The sequence below is a fragment of the Symphalangus syndactylus genome, chromosome 5 (assembly GCF_028878055.3).
Source record: "Symphalangus syndactylus isolate Jambi chromosome 5, NHGRI_mSymSyn1-v2.1_pri, whole genome shotgun sequence".
NCBI classification, from domain to species: domain Eukaryota; kingdom Metazoa; phylum Chordata; class Mammalia; order Primates; family Hylobatidae; genus Symphalangus; species Symphalangus syndactylus.
In genome coordinates, this window is record NC_072427.2 from 141,862,736 (window position 1) to 141,880,352 (window position 17,617).

Sequence of the window (17,617 nt, forward strand, 5' to 3'; positions counted from 1 at the left end):
GATGCACTGGGAGCAGAGACTAGGGGGTGACCGATGTGTAAACAATGCGTGGACGTCAGGCACCTCAGACCATTTGCCCATTTTATGACAAAAGTTATCTAGATCTTGTAGGATGGACAAATCGAAAGTGCCATTCTCTGGCCACTTGCAACTATTGTCGAGTTTGTATTGGGGCCAAGTGGTATTACAGAAAAAATAAGACATTTAGATTTTAGGTCAGATGTTAGTCGAAGGGGTTTTAGGTTTTTAAGAACACAGGCTAAGAGGGAAGAGGGAGGAATGGATGACAGAAGGTTGCCCGTAGTGGAGAAGGTAAGTTTAAAGAGGAAGGTAGAGACACGGAGAAATGGAGGTGGGCAGCTACCAGGCTTCCAGTATGCGTCCCTGACTGAGTCCTGGGCTGTAATGTGGGTGAGCAGCCAAAGCAGGTGTCCCTGCAATTGACCTGCCACCAAGGGAGTGTGGGTGAATGATCAAGGCAGGCGTCCCCGCTGTGATCAAACGCCAAGGGAAGACTGTCTTCCCAAATCTGTGACTGACATTGGAGTTTCTGGGTTCACAGATAAAATGTGTCTCCTTTGTCTCTACTAGAAAGGAAAAAGAACTGGAATTGGAAGGATAGGGAGATTGAAGGGTAGAAAGAGAGGCTGGAGAAGAGAGTGAAGAGACCACTTACCTGATTTGAAATTGGTGAGATGTTCCTTGGGCTGATCTGAGGACCTGAGGTCATAGGTGCATCTCCTCACGGAGTGAGGGCGAGGACAGGGGGCCAGTCTCCTGAAGGAGTCCCCCTGTCCTGGGTCTTCAGCACCAAATGTCATGTGTGTCCATGTGAGGAGACCACCAGATAGGCTTTGTGTGAGCAATAAAGCTTTTTAATCACCTGGGTGCAGGTGGACTGAGTCTGAAAAAGGAGTCAGCAAAGGAAGATAGAAGAGGGGCAGTCTTATAGAACTTGGGTTGGCAGTGGAAAATTACAGTTAAAGGTGGTTATCTATTGTTATCTGGGGAGGGGTCACAAGGTGCTCGGTGGGGAGCCCATGAGACTCATTGTCCAGGGGAGGAATGTCACAAGGTCGATTGATTAGTTGGGGTGGGCAGGAACAAATCACAATGGTAGAATGTCATCAGTTAAGGCAGGAACTGGCTGTTTCACTTCTTTTGTGGTTATTCAGTTGTTCCAGGCCATCTGGATGTATATGGGCAGGTCACAGGGGTTATGATGGCTTAGCTTGGGCTCAGGGGCCTGATGGTCCCCATACTTCAGAATGTGACTGCATTTGGAGATGGGGTTCTTAAAAGGGTAGTCAAGTTAAAATGAGGTCATTAGGGTGGGTCCTAATCCAATATGACTGGTATCCATATAAGAAGAGAAACTCTGGACACAGACATGTACAGAGGGAAGATGATGTGAATATACAGGGAAAAGATGGCCAAGTCAAGCAGAGAGGTCTCAGAAGAAACAGCTCTGACAGTACCTTGATCTCAGACAGCACCTTGATCTCAGCTTTTAGAATTGTGAGAAAATAGGCGGGGCGCGGTGGCTCATGCCTGTAATCCCAGCACTTGGGGAGGCTGAGGCAGGTGGATCACTTGAGTTCAGGAGTTTGAGACCAGCCTGACCAACATGGTGAAACCCCATCTCTACTAAAAATACAAAAGTAGCCGGGTGTGGTGGCACGTGCCTATAATCCCAACTACTCAGGAGGCTGAGGCGTGAGAATCCCTTGAACCTGGGAGGTGGAGGTTGCAGTGAACCGAGATCGTGCCATTGCACTGCAGCCTGGGCAACAAGAGCAAAACTCTGTCTCAAAAAAAGACAAAAACAAAATAATTGTGAGAAAATAAATTTCTGTTTTTTAAGCCACTCAGTCTGTGGTACTTTGCTATGGTATTACACATCAGGCAAGTGGTTTTCAAATAATAGACTGGCATTATAAAATTCAAAATAAATTAGGAGTGAAAACTTTGAAATAGAACAACAAATAGGCTGTGAAAATTTCAGGTGTATAGAGTAAGATGGCTACATATGAGACAACTGAATAACATTTTAAGAGGAAGATAAAAATCAAATAACAAGTAGGCCAGGTGCAGTGGCTCATGCCTATAATCCTAGCACTTTGGAAGGCCCAGGAAGGAGGATCACTTGAGGTCAGGAGTTTGAGACCAGCCTGGCCAACATGGCAAAACCCCGTCTCTACTAAAAAAAAAAAAAATACAAAAATTAGCTGGGCATGGTGATGTGTGCCTGTAGTCCCAGCTGCTTGGGAGGCTGAGGCATGAGAATTGCTTAAGCTTGGGAGGCGGAGATTGCAGTGAGCTGAGATCGTGCTGCTGCACTGTAGCCTGCATGACAGAGCAAGACTCTGTCTCGAAAAAAAAAAAAAAAAAGAAAACCAAATAATAAGTTTTAGCTAAAAGATACATACTGAAATTTAGGGATCTTTCTATGATAATGAGTTTTTATTTAAAAATTCTTGTCGCCTGGCTGAGATTATGGAAATCCAGAGTTTGATTCTGTGGGCTTATGGATTGCTAACATTACCAGATATCTTCTATGTAAGTCAGGCATTATTTGGGAAAGAGTGGAACCTTAACTTTTGGAATGATGATATCAGGGATAATTTGGATGATATGGAACACCCAGATGTCTCATACCCCCAAGGCCCTTAAACATTCCCTCTAACATTCACATAATGAGTTTCTCTTTCTCCAGAATGCTGCTCCACTCCTGTGTATGAAGGAACTATTTCAACTTTGCTTTAAGTTGCTGTTGCTGTGTTTTCTATTTAGACAGTGTTGTGGGAAAAAGTGGATAATTTCCCTCATATGTCTTTTCTCTTTGCAGTAGGCTAATAACCAGTCTCAGAGCCCAAGGTGAAAATGCAAAATAAAAGCATGAAAAAAATGTTCATAGATTAAATTAATTCCAGGAATTTGATAATTTGCATCAGGGAAAATCTCCTAATGTTATCTGATTGGATCAGTCTAAGTATTTCTGTGTGATGTGGTATGTGGAAGGACCATCTATTCCGTGAACATGAGTATGTTGTTGCTTTTTTTTTTCCTGTGAAATGAGCTCCTCAGTAAAGAGCAGTGTGGGGAAAACTTGGGATGGCAGCATGGAGAGGGAAGAAGAGCACCTGTCCAGGATCAGCTTGGAGCCAAAAGGGACCATCTATTTCAGGGAAAAAGTAAGCCAGAGATCTCCAGCACTTATCATTACCACCATGGACACTTGAAATCTTAGCTATAAGAGAGCCCCACAGGCTTCACAGGCCCTGAGCCCAGTATAGGGAGCTACCTTGAGTCCACATAGCTGCATTGCTCCTGAGAAGGAAATCCCACTGGGTGCCCCTCAGTCCCCAAAACCCAAGTTACTATGGCATGGTGCCATTTTGAGAACAGATTCACTGCATACTGCCCTGGGGCACAATAGCTTTTACATCCCTGGGGTCCTGTCATTATCCTACCATGCCTACACAAAAGGCTCCAGTGCTACAACATGTGACAACCTCAGTGGACACAGCAGTATAACCATGACCCTGGCACCTGAGTCCATGCAGTGCCCTACACTCCAAGGAACATGGAGAACACCATAGTGGGAGGCCACCCCCTAGACTTGGGGGAGCAGATATGTATGTTTCACAGGGCCTGAAAGCTGGCCATCTGGTGTCTGCCACTGCTGGCAGCCTCACCCCCTTGACTAAAAGATCTGCCATGTATGTCCCCCAAGGACCTGAAGATTGGCCTGCCTAGCACCCACTGTCACCAATGACTCTTCTCCCTTGACTCGTGGAGACTGTGCACCTGGTACATGTTTCTCATTACAAGGGCACGAGAACTAGCCTGCCCAGTGGTCTCCATCCCAAGCAAGGCCACACCACTGCCCCCACAAACACAGTCTGGGCCACTGAGACACTCACGGACATTGCTGATGTTGACTATAGCCAGAGAAATCTCATGGAGACTACACTACTGCACCCTCCCCAAACCAAAGCCAAAGCACCATCCCCAACTGACACATCTACAGGAAAGAAGTCTTTCCCTATGAAAGCTACACCACAAAATGGGAAGAGGTGACTATTCTACCATGTGTACAGATATCAATGTAGGGACACAAGAAACAAGAAAAAGCAAGGAAAATGACACCTCCAAAGGAACACAATGATTCTCTAGTAACAGACTTGAAGAAAAGGAAATCAATGAAATGCCTGAAAAGAAATTCAAAATAATGATCTTAAGGAAACTCAGTGAGATGCAAAAGAATACAGATAGACAATTTAACAAAATTAGGAGAGCAACTCATGATCTGAATGAGAAATTCAACAAATAAATAGATAACAAAAAAAGAAACCAAACAGAAAATTTGGAGCTGAAGAATTTAACAAATAAAATAAAAAATACAGTTGAGAGCTTCAACAATAGACTAGATCAAGCAGAAGAAAGAATTTCTGAAATTCTTCTGAAAGAGTTCAAAAAGACTTTTGAAATAACCCAGTCAGACCACCAAAAATAAAAAAGTTAAAAAGAAAAAGCTGGGCACAGGGGCTCATGCCTGTAATTTTAGTTACTTGAGAGGCTGATGTGGGAGAATTTCTTGAGCCTAGGAATTTGAGACCCGCATGGGCAACCAAGTCAGACCCCATCTCTGGGGGAAAAAAATTAGCCAGGTGTGGTTGTATGCATCTGCAGTCCCAGCTACTTGGGAGGCTAAGGTGGAAGGATCATTGTGCCCAGGAGTTTGAGACTGCAGTAAGCTATAATCATACACCGCACTCCAGCCTGGGTAACAGAGTGAGACTCTGTCTTTAAAACAAAGAAAAGAATGAAGAAAGCAGCCTAAGGGACTTGTGAGGCATGATTAAGTGAACAAATATTTACACTATGGATGCTTAAGGAGAAATGGGAAAAGATATAGAAAAACCCACTTAATGAACTAACAGCTGAAAACTCCCCAAATCTTAGGAGAGATATAGACATCCAAATCTGGGAAGCTCAAAGCTTCCCAGATAGATTCAACCCAAAAAGGTCCCCTTCAAGTCACATGATAGTAAAACTGTCAAAAAGACAAAGAAATAATTCTAAAAACAGCAAGACAAAAGTGTTATTGCACACAAGGAAATCCCCATTAGAGAAACAGCAGATTTCTCAGCAGAAAGCTTACAAGCCAGGAGAGAATAGGATGACATATTCAAAGTGGTGAAAGAACAAAACTGCCAGCAAAGAATACTATACCCACCAAAGTTATCCTTTAGAATGAAGGAGAAATAAAGACTTTCCCAGGTATATTTGGCCATTCTTGCATTGCTACAAAGAAGTACCTAAGATTGGGTAATTTATGAGAAAAGAGGTTTTATGGGCTAATGGTTCTACAGGCTGTACAGGAAGCATAGTGGCATCTTGCTTCTGGGGAGGCCCCAGGGAGCTTCCAATCATGGCAGAAAGCAAAGAGGGAGCAGGCACATCACAAGGTGAAAGCAGGAGCAAGAGAAGGTGGAGAAGTGCCATATACTTTTAAGGGGCCAAATCTCATGAGAACTCACTGCTGGCTGGGCGCGGTGGCTCATGCCTGTAATTCTAGCACTTTGGGAGGCCGAGGAGGGCGGATCATGAGGTCAGGAGATCGAGACCGTCCTGGATAACACAGTGAAACCCCATCTCTACTAAAAAAAATACAAAAAAAAAAAAAATTAGCTGGGCGTGGTGGCAGGCCCCTGTAGTCCCAGCTACTTGGGAGTGGGCAATAGAGTGAGATGTTGTCTCAAAAAAAAAAAAAAAAGAGAACTCACTACTGAGGACAGCACCAAGGGGATAGTGATAAACTATTCATGATAAATTTGCATTTATGATCCAGTCACCTTTCACCAGGCCCCACCTCTAACACAGGATTACAAGTCAACATGAGATTTGGGCAGGGACACACATTTAAACTACATCACCAGACAAGCAAAAGCTGAAGGAATTAATTATCACTAGACTGGCCTTATAAGAAATGCTCAAGAAAGTCCTACGTTTGGAGGAAAAGGATGATTACTGCCATCATGAAATCACGTGAAAATATAAAACTCACAGGTAGAACAGTTATCCAAATGCGAAAGAGAAAGGAATAAAACCTCATCACTACAGAAAACCACCAAATCACAAAGATAAACAATAAGAGAGGAAGAAAGGAAGAAAAGAAATATAAAACAACCAGAAAACAATTAACAAAATGTCAGGAGTTTTTTTCTTACCTATCAATAATCTTGAACGAAAAAAAAAATCTTGAATGTAAACATTAAATTCCCCAATTAGAAAGATACGGGCTGGCTGAATAGATAAAAAAAATCAAGACTCAACTATATACTGCCAACAAGAAACTCACGTCACCTACAAAGACACACATAGACTGAAAGTGAAGGGATGAAAAAAGATATTCCATGCAAATAGAAACCAAAAATAAACAAGAGCAGCAATGCTTGTATCAGACTTAAACAGACTTCAAGTCAAAAGCTATAAAAAGATACAGAGGAGGTAATTATATAATAATAAAGGGATCAATTCAGTGAGAGGATATAACAATTCTAAATATATATGTACTCAACACTGGAGCACTCAGATATATAAAGCAAATATCATTAGATTTAGGGGGAGAGATAGATATCAATACAATAATAGTTGAGGACTTAAATGCCCCACTGTCAGCACTGGGCAGATTATCTAGACAGATAATCAACAAAGAAACACCGGATTTAAACTGCACCATAGACCAAATGGACCTAACAGACATTTACAGAATATTTTATTTAATAGTTGCAGGATAACTCATTTTTCTCATCAGCACATGGAACATGCCATATGTTGGGCTACAAAGCAAATCTGAACAGATTTTTAAAAATTGAAATCATATCAAGTGTCCACATTGCCCACAATGGAATAAAATTAAAAATCCATTACTAGAGTAACTTTGGAAACTGTACAAATACATGGAAATGAAATAACATGCTTCTGAATAACCAATGGGACAATAAAGAAATTAAGAAGAAAATTAAAAATTTTTTGAATCAAATGAAAATAGAAACACAAAATACCAAAACCTATGGGAGATATAAAAAACAGAGCACGGTGGCTCACACCTGTAATCCCAGCACTTTGGGAGGCCGAGGCGGGTAGATCACGAGGTCAGGAGATCGAGACCATCCTGGCTAACACGATGAAACCCTGTCTCTACTAAAAATACAAAAAATTAGCCCAGCGTGGTGGCAGGCGCCTGTAGTCCCAGCTACTTGGGAGGCTGAGGCAGGAGAATGGTGTGAACCTGGGAGGTGGAGCTTGCAGTGAGCAGAGATCATGCCACCGCAATCCAGCCTGGGCGACAGAGTGAGACTCCATCTCACAAACAAATAAACAAAACAAAAACAAAAACAAACACGAATAAGTGGGAAGTTGATGGCAATAAACAGCTATGTCAAAAAACTAGAAATTTTTAAAATAAACAATCTAATTATGTACCTTGGGAGACTAAAAAAGCAAGAAGAAGCCTAAGTCAAAATTAATGGAAAGAAAGAAATTATAAAAATTAGAGCAGAAATAAACATAGTTGGGACTAGAAAAACGCAAAGGATCAATAAATCAAAAAGTTGGTTTTATGAAAAGATAAAAAAATTAGACAAACTTTTAATTAGACTAAGAAAAAATGAGAGAAGACCCTAATAAATAAAATCACGAATAAAAAAGGAGACATTATGGCTGACATCACAGAAATACAAAGGATCATTAGAGACTATTGTGAACAACTATACATCAACAAATTGGAAAACCTAGAGGAAGTGAATAAATTCCTGGACACATAAAACCTATCAAGATTGAACCACAAAGAAATAGAAAACCTGAATAAACCAACAATGAGTAAAAAATTGAATCAGTAATAAAGTCTTCCAAAAAAGAAAAGCCCATGACCAGATGGCTTTACTGCTGAATCCTGCAAAATTTTTAAAGAACTAACACCAATTTCTCTCAAGTTACTCAAACAAATTGATGGGGTGGAAATTCTTCCTAACTCATGAGACTAGCATTGCCCTAATACCAAAACCCAACAAGGACACAACAACAACAACAAAAAACTGTAGGCCAATATCCCTGATGAACATAGCTACAAACATCCTCAACAAAATACTAGCAAACCAATTCAACAGTACATTGAACAGATTATACACCACGATCAAGTGAGGTTTATCTCTGGGATTCAAGGATGGGGCAACATACATAAATCAATAAATGTGATATATCAACAGAATGAAGGACAAAAACAATATGATCATCTCAATATCATTCTGCATCTCAATATGTTTCTATTTTTGATAAAATTTAACATCCCTTCAAGATAAAAAATCTCAACAAATTAGGTATATAAGGAATATACCTCAAGACAATAAACACCATGTATGACAAACCATAGTTAACATCATATTGAACAGGTAAAAGTTGAAAATATTTCCTCTTGGAACTGGAGCAAGACAAGGATGCCCATTTTCAGCACTTTCTGCAGCATAGTATTGGAAGTTCTAGCCAGAGCAATTAGGCAAGAGAAAGAAATAAAGAACATCCAAGTTGGAAAGGAGGACATCAAATTGTCTGTTTGCAGATGACATGATTGTGTGTGTGTGTATATACATATACATATACATATACATATACATATACATATACATATACATATACATATACACGGTAGTAGTCATCTCTCTTTACAAACAAGGTATATGACTGGGTTATAAGGCTTGAAGTTTTTCCCACTAGCAGAATTTCCCTTAGCTATTGTTTTGAGGGACACTGTATTATACTGTAGTACTACAGCAATGAATTTTTTAGTTTATGTAAGCATTTAGTGTAAAACCATCTATAAACCCACTCTTAGTTTAGTGGCTGTAAGGAATTTTCCATGAGGCCATGCATGTATATTGAGCGGTGGTAACGAAGCAGGAATAGGTGTTCTGGAAATCTCCCGCCCCTGTTTAAGCAACCAGCTTGTGCCCTTGGTACTTTTTGAGACTGATATAATATACACTATTTCCACTTTGTGATGAACTAACTACTGTGTCTGTCTAATACACAATTTGTGACGGGTAGCTCAGTTCTCATGATCATTTGAGTTATGATGATCAGGTATTTAATCTTTGCCAAAGCTCAGTAGAACTCCAAGACATGTTTCTCCAAAGAAGACATGTTATCTGCAGAAGAAAGCAAGCCTTATTTCAAAACTTTAAGTGGAGACATTGTGATTCTTCTATTGCCACGTTCTAGTGGTTCTGAATAGCATTCTATCTGTTGCAAAAGCTGACTGTTATTGAATCTGCTAGGTCATAAGATCCAGGTGGCAGAACAGCTTTTAAATTTCATCCTGCTGTAGACCTGCTGTAGAGCTTTCTTTTACTTGTGGATTCACACTGGCAGTATGCTCAAATATCTATTTGTTGGCTATCAAATCAAGAGAGATACAAATCATGTGTGTCTCTGTTTTCTTGCACGAAGTGCAGCTTTCAGCAACTTCTCATTTTAGAGGAGCTATCTCAACATGACCCGGACTACTGAGCCCCTAGAGATGTCACTGAGGTAACAGTATTATCTGCCATCCTGGATCACACATGTGTATCACTTTGACAAATAGGATACTTGCTATTTTCTGCTCATCAGTTCTACTCAGTATGTTGTGATCTGTGCGGTGGGTTGGCATGATGTTCTGTGGCATTTCAAGACAATCAGCGTCTCTGTGAATTAGATCAGAGGTTGATATTTTCTGTAAAGGACCATGTGCTGAATATTTTAGGCTTTGTGAGCTGTGTAGCCTGTGTTACAACTATTCAACCCTGTAGTGTGAAAACAGCCATAGATAAATAATATGTGAGCAAATGAGTATGGCTGTGTTCTACCAACACTTCATTTATGTGAAATTTGAATTTATTTTATTATTTATTTATTTTTTAATATATTTTATCACACTAGTCAGAGAAATTAGAATTTCATTTAATTCTTATTTATCTTTAGATAAATTCATCTTTTAATTTTTGTCAACCATTTAAAAATATGAAGACGATTCTTAGCTTATGGACTATACAAAAATGTGTCAGGATGAATTTGGTCTGTGGGTTGCAATTTTCTTACACTTGGGTTAGATTATGGCAGAGAACAAGAAAATTGACATTGACACCTAAGGAAAGACCATGAAAGTATACTGCTGACTCTACCAGGTGAAGGCAAACTGTTCCTGTGATCCTTATACATTGTTATTACAGAAATAAACATGTAACACTGCATAATAGATGCCACATGCTGTATTGATTCACTCCACTAAAGAAACCAAATCTGAAACAGTAGCTGCAACTGAACTCACCACCTAATTTATTTTATGATAATCTATAGTCAGTCTCCATGATACCTCTGCCTTCTGACATGTCATATAAGCAAGTTAAACGGTAATGTAATAGGAATCACTACCTGAGAATCTCAAGTTTTTGATAGTAACACTAATCTCTGCTATTGCTCCAAAGAATTTTAAAGTATAATAAAATAAAATTAGTTAGAAATAATTATGTAGAGTATAATGGTGATTTAAATATATATGTTTTTATGTGTGTGTATATATATATATATCTAATGTATATATTACACTATTAAAATGGTTTTTATTGGCCAGGAATGGTGGCTCACACTTGTAATCCCAGCTCTTAGGGAGGCAGAGGCAGGAGGATAGCTTGAGCTCAAGAGTTCGAGACCTGCCTGGGCAATATAGTGAGATCCTGTTCTAAAAAAAAAAAAGTTTTTGTTTGGTCATGGAATTACATTCAATATTTTTTACTTCTGTACTTTTAAATATTTCATTTCTTGCAGTGAACATATATTCCTTTACAGTCATAAAAAAAAATTCTAGTTTGGGCTGGGCGCAGTGGCTCACACCTGTAATCCCAGCACTTTGGGAGGCGGAGGTGGGTGGATCACCTGAGGTGGGGAGTTTGAGCCCAGCCTGACCAACATGGAGAAACCTCGTCTCTACTAAAAATACAAAATTAGCTGGACGTGGTGGTGCATGCCTGTAATCCTAGCTACTTGGGAGGCTGAGGCAGGAGAATCGCTTGAACCCGGGAGGCAGAGGTTACGGTAAGCCAAGATCACGCCATTGTACTCCAGCCTGGGCAACAAGAGTGAAACTTCATCTCAAAAAAAAAAAAAAATCCTAGTTTGTTTTTTGTGTGAATCACTTTTATTTTTAAACTTTTTGTAGAAGCCAGCTGTGGTGGCTCAAGCCTGTAATCTCAGCACTTTGGCAGGCCGAGGCAGGTGGATTGCTTGACCTCAGGAGTTTGAGATCATCCTGGGCAACATGGTGAAACTCCATCTCTACAAAAAATCCAAAAATTAGCCGGGAATGGTGGCTCCTGCCTGTAGTCCCAGCTACTTGCGGGGCTGAGGCAGGAGGATTGCTTGAGCCCAAGAGGCAGAGGTTGAAGTGAGTTGAGACTATATCACTGCACTCCAGCCTCGGCAGACAGAGTGAAACCCTGTGTCAAAAAACAAAACCAAACCCACCTTTTTGTAGAGATGAGGTCTATGTTGCCCAGACTTGTCTCGAACTCCTGGCCTCAAGTGATTCTCCTGCCTCAGCCTCCCAAAGTGCTGGGATTATAGAAGTGAGCCACTGTGTCTGGCCTGAATCACTGTTAAAGTTAGAATACCAAATTTAACTAGATGAGGGTCTACAAATGTAATCCTGAGAATAGTTGTACCAAAACTAACCTCAGCAGATTTAAATGTTTGAATCAAAAGTCACTACACCAATTTCACAATAATTTCAATTAGCTCATTATTCTTATTTTATTCTTTAATTAAATATTTGAATTAACATACGTTTGGTCTTTATCATTTTACATATATTTTCAAACAGAATCCTAAAAGCTTTAATTTTTAAGTGAAAGAAAATTAATTAATGGTACATAATTTTTATAAATGCTTCCCATACTGGTGTTAATAGTGTATGAAATACATAACATTAAACTAACTAGACAATTCAGTACTCTTGCGTTTAACCACGGTGTTATTAAAATAGAGGAAGGGCTGGGTGTGGTGGCTCACGCCTGTAATCCCAGCACTTTGGGAGGCCGAGGCGAGTGGATCACGAGGTCAGGAGATCGAGACCACCCTAGCTAACATCGCTAAACCCTGTCTCTACTAAAAACACAAAAAATTAGCTGGGTGTGGTGGCGGGCGCCTGTAATCCCAGCTACTTGGGAGGCTGAGGCAGGAGAATGGCATGAACCTGGAAGGCGGAGCTTGCAGTGAGCCGAGATTGTGCCACTGCACTCCAGTGTGGGAGACAGGGAGACTGTCTCGGAAAAAAAAAAAAAAAATTAAGGTGGGATTTTTTTTTCTTTTCTTTCTTGAGACAGAGTCTCGCTCTGTTGTACAGGCTGGAGTGCAGCGGCGCAATCTTGGCTCACTTCAACCTCGGCCTCCTGGGTTCAAGTGATTCTGCTGCCTCAGCCTCCTGAGTAACTGGGATTACAGGGGCCTGCCACTGCACCGAGCTAATTTTTTTTGTATTTTTAGTAGAGACGGGGTTTCACCATGTTGGCCAGGCTGGTCTTGAACTCCTGACCTCAAGTGATCTGCCCACCTCGGCCTTCCAAAGTGCTGGGATTACAGGTGTGAACCACCACGCCCTGCCCTTTTTTCTTTTTTCTTTTCTTTTCTTTTCTTTTTTTTGATGGAGTCTCGCTCTGTTGCCTAGGGCTGGAGTGCAGTGGTGCAATCTCGGCTCACTGCAAGCTCCGCCTCCCGGGTTCATGGCATTCTCCTGCCTCAGCCTCCCGAGTAGCTGGGACTACAGGTACCCGCCACCACACCCAGCTAACTTTTTGTATTTTTAGCAGAGACGGGGTTTCACCATGTTAGCCAGGATGGTCTTGATCTCCTGACCTCGTGATTGCCCGTCTTGGCCTCCCAAAGTGCTTGAGATTATAGCCTTCTTCTTTTTTTTTTTTTCGAGACAAGATCTGGCTCTGTTGCCCAGGCTGGAGTGCAGTGGCATGAACCCAGCTCACTGCAACCTCCTGGGCTCAAGTGATCCTCCCACCTCAGCCTCCTGAGTAGCTAGGACTACAGGCACCTACCACCACTCCCGGCTAATTTTTTTTTTTTTTTGTATTTTTTGTTGAGATGGGGTTTGCCATGTTGCCCACACTGGTCTTGAACTCCTGGTCTCAAGCGATCTGCCTTCCTTGGTGTGAGTCACTGTACCAGGCCGGGATTCTTTTTTTTTTTTTTCTGTGGCGGCAAGATTTAGTAAAGCAAAAGGGAAAGTAAAGGGAAAGCGAAAGTAAAGCTTCCACGTGGTGGAAGGGGACCCAGAAGGGTTGCGTTTTTTGGCTTGGGTGTCTTATGCTTATATCCCCTTATGACTCCTCCCCTTTTCTTTTTCTGTCCTGTAGGATTTGCTTATTTTCTATCCACTTGTGGGTTGGCAGAACTGATTGGTTAAAAACATCAGGCTGCAGCTAGAGCTTGAACTCCCTATATGATTGGTTGAAGTTTCAATCCCTTAGTTTGTAGCTGTGACTCATTTTGGCTTAGGGGAAAGTCCCCTTTGATTCGTTGAAGTTTCAATCCCTTTAGCTTGCAGCTATGACTAATTTTGGCTTAGGGGAAAGTCCCCTTTGATTGAAGTTTTAATCTCTTAGCTTGCAGCTATGACTCATTTTGGCTTAGGGGAAAGTCCCTTTAGCGAAGTCCCTACTGACCCAGGAAGTTCAGCCAACTTAGCCACTTAGTCCCTCAGTCCTCATTTTCAACAGGAAAGCCCAAGTGCTGTTGGGAAGTTGGGTGACGATTGTTCTAGCTACTTCCTGCTGAACTGGGGGGTAGGAGGGCTCTGCAGTTGAGGTTTCCTCAGGAGGGGAGTCTTCAGTGTCGTGGTATGAGAACAGGTTGGCGGGTGGATCTAGGGGTCCTTGATAGTAGGTGCTAGTGGTGGTCACTTGGGGCTCCATTTGTAGAACCATTTGCAGCTTCATGGATTCTATTCTGGAAGAGACAAATTTTACAAGGAGGTTAAAAATGCAGGGTCCAAAGATAAGCAACATCACAATAGCCACCAAGGGCCCCAAGAAGGGGAGAAGCCAGAGCATCCATCGGCTGACAATATTCCAAGGTCCTGTGTCTTGGAGCTCTTGTGCCTGGCACTGTATCCCATCTCAAAGCTCCTTAACCTTCTCAGTGACAATTCTGGATTGATTAACAAAATAGCAGCACTCTTCTAGAAAAAGAGTTTCCACCTCTTTCAGCTGTTAATAAATCTAAGGCTGTCCGATTTTGAAGGGCTACTGCTGCTAAAGAATTAAGCTGGCTTTGTAAGGTGACCAGCAAATCTGCAACTCATGCCATGTCATCATTTAACTCTTTTTTTTTTTTTTTTTTTTTGAGACAGAGTCTTGCTCTGTCGCCCAGGCTGGAGTGCCGTGGTGCAATCTCGGCTCACTGCAAGCTCCGCCGCCTGGGTTCACGCCATTCTCCTGCCTCAGCCTCTCCGAGTAGCTGGGACTACAGGCCCCTGCCACCACGCCTGGCTAATTTTTTGTATTTTTTAGTAGAGGCGGGGTTTCACCGTGGTCTCGATCTCCTGACCTCATGATCCGCCCGCCTTGGCCTCCCAAAGTGCTGGGATTACAAGCGTGAGCCACCGCGCCCAGCCCATCATTTAACTCTTGTGGTAATTTGTAACAGAATTGGGTGGAGGTGGTAATGCCTCCAATGCCGGTTCCTAGTCCTCCTAGTATCCCAGCCCCTATAATGAATGGTAGGACAGTCCAGGTAAGCTGAGACCCTGGGTTTGACGGATCTTTAAAGGCAAATAAAAATTGAGAGTCAGGATGCAGAGGGATGCAGAAGAAAGTGTCCTTAAGATCTAGGACTGTAAACCATTCTGCTTCCTCTGGTATCTAGGAGAGTAGAGTATAAGGATTAGGTACAACTGGATACAGAGGAACAACTGCCTCATTGATAAATCTGAGGTCTTGCACTAACCTCCATTGTCCATTGGGGTTTTGTATGCCTAGAATAGGAGTGTTGCATGGACTGCTGCATGGTTTTACTAATCTCTGTGCTTTTAGGTGTTTGACGATCTTTTGTAATCCTTGTTGGGCTTCTGGTCTGAGGGGGTACTGCCTTTGATAAGGAAAGGAGGTAGGATCCTTTAATTTAACTTGAAGTGGACAAGCATTTTTTGCTCGTCTGTATTGTCCTTCCTCTGCCCAGACATCAGGATTAACTCCCTCCTCAAGTAGAGGGCAGCAAACAGGTATTCCTTCTCCTATATTCAAGTTTATTATGGCCCCTGCTTTAGCTAATATGTCCCTCCCTAGTAAACGAGTAGAGCTCTCAGGCATGATAAGAAAGGCATGTGAGAAAAATAAGGCTCCTCAGTCATAATTTAGGGGGTGGGAGAAATACCTAGTGACTGGCTGTCCTAGGACCCCTTTGATGGTGACGGACCTGGAGAATAGTTGTCCAGGGCAGACGAGTAAAACTGAGAAGTCTGCACCAGTGTCCAAGAGGAAGTTAGTTTCCTGGCCCTCAATGGTTAAGCTTACCTGGGGCTCTGTGAGGGTGATGGCATGGGCTGGCGCCTGCCATGGGTACCCTCAGTCCTGCTGCTGGACCATCTGGTTAGTGGCCCCTGGCCCAGAGGACCTTCGACCTCAGAGGCAGTGTGCCTTCCTTCCAGTGATCCCCCTGGCACAAGGGACATGGACGAGGGGGCGGCTTATTTTTGTTTGGGCAGTCCTTTTCGAAGTGCCCCTGTAAACCGCACTGATAACAAGCCCTGTTAGGCTGGTTGCCTGCCCAGCCCTTCTTTCTTTCAGAGCCACCGAAGTTTGTCTGCCTGAGGGCCATAACTAAGGCGGGGCCGTGACTAAGGAGGCGGCCTTTTTCTTGTCTCGTCTGTCTCATTCAGCCTGCTCCTCCTGATCCCTATTATAAAACACTGAAGTTGCCAAATTCAGTAGAGTTTCCAAATTTTTCTTGGGGCCTGGGGCAGACTTTTGAAGCTTTTTTCTAATGTCTGCAGCTGACTGAGTGATAAACTTATCCTTTAAAATTAGTTGGCCTTCAATAGAGTCAGGTGATAAGGAGGTATGCTTTCTTAATGCCCTCTTAGTCTCTCTAAAAATGCCGTAGGGTTTTCTTCCTTTCCCTACATTATGGTTGAGATCATTATGTAATTCATTGGCTTTTTTTCTGGTCTTTCTTAATCCCTCTAGTATACAAGTCAGTAAATGCCTGTGACTCCAGTCTCCGTGCTCCAAATTGAGGTCCCAGTGGGGATCCACATTGGGAACCACCTGTTGGCCTGTAGGGAATTGTTCCCTTTCTTCTGATGTCATTTTATCAATTACCTGGCTTAGGTACCAGAGATCCCCAAACTCCTAGGATGCAGCTAAGGTGGCCTCTTCTTTATTGGGAGTTAATGTTTGACCTAACAACAACATAATATCTCTCCATGCTAAATCAAAAGATTGTCTTAAACCCTATAAGACATCTATGCATCAATCAGGATTATCTGAGAATTTTCCTAGGTCCAGTTTGATCTGTTTTAAGTCTGAGAGGGAAAAGGGGACATGTACTTGCACCGGGCCAAAGTCTCCTTCTCCTCCCACGACTTTGAGGGGGCACAACTGAGGGCCATTGGCGCCTTTTGGTTCCTTGACTTTTTGTCTGGTTCCTTTTGAGCCATTAGGGCCAAAGGAGAGTTCTTACTAGTCGGAGGGTGAGCTATGGGGAGACCTGAGTATGGGGGTAGGCTTTGAGGACCCCTGGTAGGATGTAAATTACATTTTTTACATAATTGTGGGTTATCCCTTAGTGAGAAAAAAAACCCATACATATGGCACTTCACTCCATTTGCCCTCTCGTTTACAAAAGAGATCTAGCTGTAGTATTATAGTTTATATTTCCCTGGGTGGCCATGTCTCTCCTCTGGGAAGAGGATATTGTGGCCAAGCGGTGCTGCAGAAAAATATAAGTCACTTCTTCAGTGTTTGAGGGTCAAATTGGTCCTAATTATCCAGAATACACCTCAGGGGTGGCTTCGCTTTTGAGGGAATGTCTTCCATCTGAAAGGAGAACATAGGATCGCCTGCACCCCTAGTCATCCCCTAGTGAGCACTAGCCCTAGGATGTCCCCTATGGTTCTAGTGTCCTTTTCTTTGCAGGTTTCTAGGGTGCACAGTCACCCATGGAACCCTGCTTATTGGATTTAATTGCACTTACTGACGTAGCAGTTTTGCCCACACCGTTTCCCGCCCTTTTTTAGCCACAAAAAATGGGGCTGGGGCTGTTGGATTTTAGTGGCTCCTTACCAGCATGCCCACAATTGCCTTTGCATCTGCGAGTGGGTCTTAGGTTCAGGGTGTATTTTGAGTTCAGAGACCAGGCACCAGTTAGCATATTTCTGGGCTTGGAGCTGTCCCAGCAAGATACATTCTTTCAAAATAGCACCGAAGCACAACAGTTTTAGGGTAGGTAGTTGCAAATTGGAGGACCAGGGCTTTTCTTTTTTTTTTTTTTTTTTTTGAGACGGAGTCTC